The 10,788-nt window shown below is 41.2% G+C and overlaps 1 pseudogene; it reads right to left on the bottom strand.

Moving 5' to 3' along the window:
- Positions 1–208: 208 nt before the first annotated feature.
- Positions 209–327, bottom strand: LOC118610198 (annotated as a pseudogene).
- Positions 328–10,788: the final 10,461 nt, after the last annotated feature.

The raw sequence follows: 10,788 nt of genomic DNA, 5'->3' as shown, positions 1-10,788 counted from the left end.
AAGGGTGTGGAGCAGTGAGAGGAAACAGCCCAGGACTGGCTGCAGGAGAGCAGGTGAGGGCGGGCGAGGGTGTGGGCTCAAGGCGGCTGGAGACGCCCTTGGGCTCGGCTGCCCACCAGGGACCCCCGAGACAGCAAGCGAGCGAGCAGGGCCCGGGGGCCACCAGGGAAATCCTGGCCGGAGGACGGCAAAAGGAGGGGGCCGCAAAAGCCTACAACACCCGGTATTCTCAGAAGATCTCCCATCCAAGTACCAACGAGGCCCGACGCTGCTTAACTTCGGAGATCAGACGAGATCTGGCGAGTTCAGGGTGGTATGGCCGTAGGCGCGAGAACCTGTCGCCTACCGCCCCAAGAGCTCGAGGCTGGCCTCCCGGGCGCCGGAGATGTCCATGCTTGCACATCCAGGGTTGGGCGGTTTGAGAGGAGCAGGAGAGGGTCTGCCGGCTGCGCTAAGGCACCGCAGGTCTTGGCCGGTTCGTGCCCGTGTGGAAGGACTGCGTGGGCACTCTCGTATCGCGGACTTGCGCAGGCCCCGGACCACCTGCCTCCCCAGTCTAGGCCGTTCAGCAGAACCACAGCCTGGAATGCCCCACCAATCTCTCGGCAACCTGGGCAACTAGGCAGGTGAAGCCCTGCTAAGTCCCCACCCCGCCCTGAACCAGACCCACCCCACCCCTGCGCTCCCCACTGGGGCTGAGCCGGACCTCCCAAAACCACACGGAGACACCGTTCACACCACCAGGCAATGCTTCACCCCGAGACCTCACCCTCTGCCTGGCGCCTTCCGCCCTTGAGGCTTGGCCCGGTGGAGCCCAGGAAGCAAAGATCCCAGAGTGATTCTCTGCTGCCATCTGGTGGGCACTTTTGGAAGAAGGACAGAGCACATTTTATAAACTATTGTTTCCGCTGCTATCTCAGGTGCTTTCTGAAAACAATCCAAGGGCGGGCCGTCACGAAAAGTGGTCCACGGCCATTTTGAGAGCATCTTGGGAAAGACACCAGATTGCATGTCAAGAATATTGTTCTCTGCTACCATACCGTTGGAATTTTCAAAATAACGAGCACGTATATGTCATTATAAAAACTTACTTTGTGCTGCCATCCTGTGGGCATTTTGGGAATAACACTCGAATGTACGCCATCATGAAAATATATTTTCTGTTCTCGTCTACTGTGCATCTTGGAATAACACCAGCCTGGAAGTAATAAAGAGTTGTTCGCTGCTGCCATCTTGTGTATGTTTCAGTAATAACACTTAAGTGTTTCTCGACATGAATATTCATTCTCTGCTGCTATCCGGTGTGCAATTTGGAACAATACCGCAGCACACGTCATAAGGAATTATATCAGCGGCTAATTCATGTGCATTTTGAAAATAATAGCCGAGCATTTGTCTTAATGAAAATTTGTTCACGGCCATTTCGTATGCATTTTAGGGAAAATACAGGAGTGCATATAAGGACAAATTATTCTCTGCTGCCATCTCGCGGGCTATTTGAAAGTAACAAGTGTAGGTCATGAAAATTGATTTTCCACTGCCATCCTGTCGGCATTTTGGGAATAATACCTGAATGTATGCCAGCATGAAAATATATTTTCTTCTCTCATTTACTGTGACCAGAGTACAAGTAATAAAAAGTTATGCTCTGCTTCACCTGGTGGACATATTAGAATAACGAGTGTTTGACATCCTGAATATTCATTCTCTGCGACCATCTGGTGCGTATTGTATGACTGAAGAGTGCATGTTGGGCATGATGTTATGAAATTATTATCTCTGCCGACCTTTCGTGTTAATCCTAAAATGAACAAAGGAGTTCCTGTCACACAAAAAATTTGCTCTTTCCTGCCATCTCGTGGGTGTTTTGAAAATAACACCCTACCTCATATCATAAACGGTTATTTCTTGCTATCACGTGGAGTTAGAAAATGACTCCTGAGGAGATTTGGTTAAACAAAGGTTTTGCCTGTAGCCGTTTCATGTGCATCTTGTGATAAACACAAGAGCGCACGTCATGAAAAATTGTTCTGTGCTGCCATCTGGTGGGCACTTTGAAAATAACATGTACGTGTAGGTAAATATAAAATTATTTCCTGCTATATGGTGTACGTTTAGGGAACAATACAACAGTGCATTTCGTGAAAAATTATTTCTGAAAATGGCTCATTTGCATTTAAAACATAACACCGCTGGGCATGTTGTTATAATTTCTTTCTCTGGAGCCGTATTGTGTGACTCTTGGCAATAACTCGGGAATGCATGTCATGAAAATTTGTTCTCTACATCTTGTGGGCATTTAAAAAATAACACCCAGTATGTATCATAATTTTTTCCAGCTGCCGTCCTGTGGGCATATGGGATAAACAGCAGTGTACAGCATCATAAAAATTAACATTCTGCAGCCATCTAGTGCATATTTTATTACACCTGAGTTTTTATTTCAGGAATATACATTCTCTGCTGTCATATGGTAGCCATGTAGGGTGTATGACATCATAAAGATTTACTTTCTGCTGCCATCTGCTGGTCATTTGGGAGTAACACGACAGTGCTTGTCATGATCAGTTATTTCTGCTGCTATCGTATGCATTTTGAAAACAACACCCAAGTGTATGTCATCATAAAAACTTATTCTCTGATGTCATCTCATGGACCTTGGGGAGTAACACTGGAGTGTAGATCATCATGAAAATTAATTTTCTACCCACATCTTGTGCGCTTCTAAGGAATTTTATCAGTGCAGGTAAAAAAAAAACTTATTTTGTGCTGCCACCCGGTGGGAAATTTGGGTATAAACCACAGCGCATATTATACGATATTATTTATTATGCTATCTAATGTTCATTCTGAAAATAAACTCAAGGTCATGTCATTAGGAAAACTTGTTGTCAGTTGCCTTTTCGTGTATATCTTGGTAAAAAAAAAACACAATCGACATGTCAAGAAAACTCTTTCTCTGCTGCCATCTCGTGGGCATTTGGGGTATAACACCATGGTCTGTGTCATAGCTAGTTATCTCATGCAGTTAGAAAGTAACACCTAAGAGTTGTTCTTCAAGAACACTTTTTGCCTGTGGCACTTTCATGTGAATCTAGGGATAAACACAGGAGTGCATGTCATAAAAATTATTCTCTGTTGCTATCTCCTGGGTATTTTGATAATAACATGCAAGTGTATGTCATCATAAAAATTTATTTTCTGCTTCCGTCTTGTGGGTATTTTGGAATAACACCCAAGTGTACACTAACCTGAAAATATGTTTTCCTCCCTCATCTACTCTGAATCTTGGAATAACAACAGTTTAAGTAATTAAATGCATTCCTCTGCTGTCATGTGGCTCGCATTTGAGAATAACACCAGAGTGTAAGTAATCAAAAGTTATTTTCTGCTGCCATTGACGGACATTTAAGGAATCATCACCCCAAGTTGGTCATTATAAATATTAATTTTTTGAAGCCATGTTTTGGTCATTTGGGGAATAACACCAGACTGTGTATCATAAAACTTATTTCTGCTGCTATCTCTTGTGTATTGTAAAAAAAAAAAAACACCAATGACATGTCTTTATGAAATTTTCTCTGGTCCCATTTAATTTAATCTTCAGTACAATACAGTAGTGCAAGTTATAAAAATTGTTCTCTGCTGCATCTCATGGGTATTTAAAAATTACACCAGTTGTATGTCATCAAAAATAGGTTTCCTTGCCATCTGGTGGGAATTTTGGCATATAGCTTTAGTGTAGGTCATCATGAAAAATGTTTAAGTCTTATTCTTCTGTGCATCTTGGGAATTACATAAGAATGAATAAGTTATTCTCTCCTGCTATCTGGTGAGTATTTTAGGAATTAACATGAGTGTTGTCCTCACGAATATGCATCCTCTGCTGTCATCTGGTGGACAGTTTGAGAAGACCACAGCTCGTGTCATAAAGAGAAATGTCAGCTGCTGTCTTGTACATTTTGAAAATAATAACTAAGAGCATGTCGTTATGAAAAGTTGTTGTCCTCAGCCATTTTATGTATCATTGGTAAAACAAAGCAGTGCATGTTCAAAAAAATTATCCTCAGCTGCTATCTCGTCGCCTTTTTTGATATAACAAACGAGTGCATATCCTATAACTTTTTGTGCTGCCATCTGGTGGGCATTTTGTGTATGACAGAATAGTGCCTGTTGTGAATAACATTTCAAATTTTTATCTCCTCTACACTTTCATGTTAATCTCGGGGTGAATACAGGTGGGCCTGTCATGAAAAATTGTTCCATGCTGCTATCTCATTGGCATTTTGAAAATTACTTCCAGGTTTATATCATCGACAAATCTTTTTCCATTGCCATCTAGTGGGAATTATTTAGGGAATAAAACTTTACTGGAGGGATCATGAAAATTCATCTTGCCCACAAAACTTGTGTGCATCTAGGAAATTACATGAGTGTAAGGGAAAAATATTGTCTGCTGCCATCGGGTGGGTATTTTAGTAATAACGCTAGAGTGTTGTCATCCTAAAAAATCACTTTCTGCTGCCATCTGAAGGGTATTTTTGGAATAATACCACAGTGCGTGTAAAGAGAAATATTGCTGCTATTCATTTGCATTTTTTTAAAAAAAACCCACAATTTGTCATTATAAGTTTTTTCCCTGCTGCCATTTCGAGTGAATCTTGAGAATAAAATCAGAGTACAAGACAAAGTATCTGCTGCCATCTCGTGGACATTTTGAAAATAACACTCAGGTGTATGTCTTCATAAAATTTTATTTTCTGCTGCCATCTTGTGGGCAATTTCAGAATAACACCCGAATCTAGGTCGACATGACTATTCATTAACTGTTGCCATCTGGTGGGAATTGTGTGTATAACACCACATTGCATGTCATAAACAGTTATTTCTGCTGCTATCTCGTACAGTTAGAAAATAAAACCTAAGAGCATGTTGTTGAGTGAAGTTTTTGTCAGTGGCCATTTCCTGTGCCTCTTGAGATACACACAGGAATGCATTTTATGAAAAATTATTCTCTTCTACCTTCCACAGGTATTTTGAAAATAACATGCAACTGTGTCATTGTAATAAATGTTTCTGTTTCTATCTGGGGACATTTTAGAAATAACACCTGAGTGTAGGTCATCATGAAAATTCATATTCTGCCACTAACTTTGTGCATTTTTGGAATAGCACTAGAGTGTGAGTAATAGATAGTTATTCTCTACCGTCATATGGTGCATATTTTAGAAAAAAACACTTCTGTCATCACGAATATTAATTCTCATCTGCCACCTGCAGGCCATTTTGAGAGGAAGACTACAGCACATCACAAAGAATTATTTCAGTTTCTATCCTGTGTGCGCTTTGAAAATAATTCCTCAGGTTGTGTCATTATGAAAAGTTGTCCACTACCATTTCATGCACATTTCAGAAAAACACAGAAATGCATGTCATGAAATATTATTCTCTGCTTCCATATCGTGGCCATTTAAAAAAAAAAAACAGTGCATGTCATCATAAAAAGTTATTTTCTACTGCCATCTCGTGGGCATTTTAGGAGTAACACCCAAGTGTATGTCATCATGAAAATAAATTTTCTGCTATGATCTACTGTGCATCTTGGAATAACACTTGAGTGGAAATATTTAAACGTTATTCTCTGCTGCCATCTGATGGACATTTGGTGCATGACATTATGAAATTTTTACCTCTTCTTCAATTTCGTGTTACCTTGGAATGAACACAGGAGTGAATGTCATGAAAAATTGTTCTCTGCTGCATTTTGAAAATAATGCCCACATGTATATCATCAGAAAACTTATTTTCAATCCTGATATAGTGTGCATATAGGGAAATACACATTATGTACGTAACGAAATGTTATTCTCTGCTGTTATCTGTGGTGGTTTCAGGATTAACACTCAGCTGTTTCTCATCATGAACACTAAATCTCTGCTGCTGTGTGGTGGGAATTTAGGTAATAACACCTCAGCGCATGTCATGAAAAGCTATTTCTGTGGCTACTCCTGTGCTTTTTATAAATAACACTCAAGAGAAAGTCATCAAGAAAGTTTTGACTATTGCCACTTCGTGTGCATCTTGAGAAAAACAAGAAGCGAATGTCATGAAAAATTGTTCTCTGCTGTCATCCTGTGACCATTTTGGAAACAGCACCATGAAAATATATTTTCTTCTCTCATCTACTTTACATCATGGAATACACCGACGTGTAAGTGGATGTTATTATCTGTTGTCATCTGGTGGGCATTCAGAAATAATACTGAGTGTTTGACATTATGAATATTTGTTCTCTCCAATCATCTGGTGGACGTTTTGTGTATGACAGAAGAGTGCCTGTTGGCCATGACGTTATAAAATTTTTATCTCTGCTGCCTTTTGATGTTTATTATTTATGCATGAGATAACAGCAGAATAATTATTTTATACATGTGATATGGTGTTATTCCCCCAATTCCCACAAAATGGCGGCAGAAATGAATATTCATGACCAGCTACACTTGGATGTTATTCCCCAAATGACCACAAGATGGCAGCAGAATTTTATGACATTCACCTGCGTGTTATTATCAAAACGTCAACGAGATGGCAGCAGATAACAATATTTTATAACTTGTACTCCGATTTTATTCCAGAAATTCACTCGAAATGGCAGCAGAGAAAAAATTTATAACGACATATACTGGGGTGTTATTTTTTAAATGTACATGACATAGTAGCTAAAAATTTTATTGGCAGGCACTGGGGTGTCATTCCCAAAATACCCACCAAATGGCAGCAGAGGATAATTTATTTTTACTTATGCTCGTGTAACTTACAAGACGTACAAAATATTGGGGCATAGGATGAATTTTCACGATGCCCTACAGTAAGGTTTTATTCCCAAAGTTTCCACCAGATGCTAATGGAAAATATTTGTTGACATATACACCTGAAAGTAATTTTCAAAATGCCCACGATGGCAGCAGAGAATAATGTTCATGAGTTGCACTCCTGTGTTATTGTCAATATTCACACAAAATGGGAGCACAGAAAAATTTTATAATGACATACCCTGGGGTGTTATTTTTTAAATGCACACTAGACAGTGGCAGAAATGACTTTTCAAGACCTACACCATTGTGTCATATCCAAAATGCCCACAAGATGGAAGCAGAAAATAAAATTTTTTGACGACATAAACTTAGTTATTGCTTTCAGAATGCCCACGAGACGGCAGCAGAGTATAACTATCATGGCTTGCACCTTGAGTTATTCCCAAGATGCTCACAAAATGGTGACAGAGAAAAACTTTTCATAAGGAAAGACCCTTAGTGTTTTTTTTTAATGTACGAGAGACCAGAAATAAGTTTCCAAGACATGCACTGTGGTGTTACTCACAAAATACAGACCAGAGGGAAGGAGAGAACAATTATTCAAGATGACACATGCTGAGGTTATTCTGAAATGCCCACCAGATGGCAACAGGAAAGAAATTTTTATTACATACAGTTGGTGTTATTTCCAAAATGCACAGAGGATGACTGCACAAAATAACTTACTACTTACACTCTGATGTTATTCCAAAAATTTCCACCAGATGCCAGCTGAAAATATCTGTTGATAATATACACCTGGAAGTAATTTTTTAAATGCCCAAAAGATGGCAGTGGAAAATAATTTTCATAACTTTCACTCCTGCTTTATTCTCAAGATTCACACAAAATGGGAGGAGAGAAAAAACTCATGACGACATATCCTGGGGTGTTATTTTTTAACACACATGAGATATAGAAGGAGAAATAAGTTTTCATGATATACACTGTGGTGTTATTACCCAAATTCCCACCAGATGGCAACAGAAAATAAAATTTTATGCCACCAACACCTATGTGTTATTTTTAGAATGTCCACGAGATGGCAGAAGAGAACTGTTTTTGCATGACATGCACTCCTGTATCATTCCCAAGATTCACACGAAATTGGAGCAGAGAAAAATTTCATAACGACATACTTTGGGGTGTTATTTTTTTAATGCACATGATATATACCAGCAGAAATAAGTTGTCATGATATACACTGCGGTGTTATTCCCACAATGCCCACCAAATGGCAGCAGAAAATGTTTATGATGACTTACACTTGACTGTTATTTTCAAAATGCCCACGTGATGGCAGCAAAGAATAACTTTTCATGACATATTTCTGTGGTTTTCCCAAGGTGAACATAGAATGGTAGTGGAGAAAAACTTTTCACAATGACATGTCCTTGGGTGTTATTTACAAAATGAACACGAGAAAGTCGCAAAAATAACTTTGCATGACATGAACGCTGGTTTTGTTCCTAAAATGCCCACCAAATGGCAGCAAACAAAAAATTTTTATGACATATACTTGGGTGTTATTTTCAAAATACCCACAAGATGGCAGCAAAGAAAACCTTCTCATAACAGCACGCTCTGGGTGCTATTTTCAAAATGAACATGAAAAAGTAGCAGAAATAACTTCATGACCAGCACTGTGGTGTTATTCTCAAATTGCCCACCAGTTAACGGCAGAGAATGAATAGTCATGATGATCTACACTTGATGACATACACTAGGGTGTTATTCCCAAAATGCACACCAGATGGCAACAGAGAATAGCTTTTCATCATGACATTCACTTGAGTGTTATTCTGAAAATGCACAGGAGATGGCAGCAGAGAAAACTGTCTCTCTGCCTTAGGGCTCTGCCCACTCATTAAGAATCCAGATTCCTGGTACTAAGTACGCTTTGAAATAAATCCCGTTTTAGGCCCTTCCCATGCCTCATCTAACATATTGCTTCCATTTGCCCAATGAGGCAGGAAATGCACTATCTCCATTTTACAGGAATTTAAACTGAAGACGGAGTCTAACACAGTGCTGAGTCCAGGAACCTACACTCACACAGCATCCTGCTCCCTCCCTGGACTGTGGCTCTCGCATCTACAGTGGAGCTCCCCAGCCCCGGAGCGGGGCTCTCCCCTAGAAGTGGCGCTCCCCTCCAGGGCAGAGCCCCACTTAGATCAGGGCTCTTCCTACAGTGGGGCCTCCTCCAAAGAGCTGGGCTCTCTCCCCCTCAACATGGGGCTGCACTCCCCCCTGGAATGGGGCTCCCTCCAGAGCAGGGCCCCACTGAGTGTGAGGCTCCACAAGAGTGGGGCTCTTAAACAGTGTTGCTGTACCCTAAAGAGTGGAGCTCCCCACCTGAAGAGAGACACCCCTCTCTGAAAAGAACTCCCCCTTCTATAGCAGGGCTCACCCAAGAGCACAGTGCATGTCACCCCCTTCTAGAGTGGGACTCCACCTCTAGAATGAGGCTTCACCCACTAATAGCAGAGTTCTTCCCTAAGACGTGGCTTCCACACAAGAAAAAGGGGCTCCCTTCTGAGAAAGACAAGAGTAAATCCTAAAATACAGCATGGACTTCGTGTGATTGACACGTAGCAGGGTAAGTTCACCAGTTATAGGAAACGTACCGCTCTGGTGGGGGTGAGATCCAAGAGGAGGCTGCCTGTGTGGCGGCGGAGGGTGTATGTGCAGTTTCTTCCTCTCGATTATGCCGCGAACCAAAACTCCTCTGATAAAAACAAAGCCTTACATAGGATGTTCCTAAGAATGCTGACCACATCTGTGAATAAGCTCAGTATTAGTTTATTGAAAGAATATATACATTACACTGTGATACACAGACTATACTATGTAATATGACATGACTAAGAGATATTTTTCCCGGTGACAGAATTTGTTGCACTTGGTCCAGTTGCTCCCCCATCTGCAGAGGAAAACATTCCACAACTCCCAGTGAATGCCTGAAACTGCGGATAACATCAAACCCTATATAGACTGTTTTTCCTATACATACATATACACATACACACATACATATGTACACACATACATATCTTTTCACTTAAAGGATGCGCTTCATGGCTTCTCTTTGGCATATCCAAGTTGCCAGCTTCACTACTTTGGTGCTTTGGGGCCATTATGAAGTAAAGTAAGGGTTATCTGGACACAAGCACTGTGACCTCACAACAGTCAATGTGACAAGCAAGATGGCTACTAAGAGACTGACGGGTGGGTAGTGTACAGAGCATGCCTGTGGACACAAAGTTTAATGAAAAAAAAAATAACTTGGACTTTATAAAATGAAAAACTTTGTAAAAGACCTTGTTTAGAGATCCAAAAGAAAAGCCACAAACTTGGAAAAAATATTTGCAAAACACACATCTGATAAAGGATTTCCGCTCAAACTATACAAAGGAGTCTAAAACTGGGTGAAGATCTGAACAGCTGCCTGGCCAAGGAAGAAAAGCAGCCTGGAGAAGGAGAGGGGTTCTGTGGAGAGGGACCTCATGGTGGTCTGATCACGAGTCCCTGACTGGGAGGATCGTGCTGGGTCATCACGCCCCGGGAGTAACTTCTTCACTGGGAAGCTTGTCTCTGCCTCAGACAAGCCCCGTCCCTGGTCTCTGTGCATCCAGGCGACACCCTTGTGAAACGCCCCTCTCACTCCTCCTCCTCACGGGTGGCAGCTCGTGACCGGCACCAGTTTGCAACCCAGTCCTGGCCTTGCTTCCTCTCACCCTCACGTCTTCTTCCTTACATTCCCCCTTAATTCCCAAGGCATGAAAGAAACTGCAAAACGGACGTTCTCTGGAACATCTGAGATCTTGCTCTGAGCGTATCTCATCAGTTTGGCTCAAATTAACTCATAAAAATTCTCTACATGTTTGGATGTTTCTTGCATTGATAACGGATAGTGAATAAGCTCACAAAAATG

This window comes from Rousettus aegyptiacus, unplaced genomic scaffold (assembly GCF_014176215.1).
Source record: "Rousettus aegyptiacus isolate mRouAeg1 unplaced genomic scaffold, mRouAeg1.p scaffold_m13_p_12, whole genome shotgun sequence".
In the NCBI taxonomy this organism is placed as follows: domain Eukaryota; kingdom Metazoa; phylum Chordata; class Mammalia; order Chiroptera; family Pteropodidae; genus Rousettus; species Rousettus aegyptiacus.
This window is presented reverse-complemented; position numbering and strand designations above follow the sequence as displayed.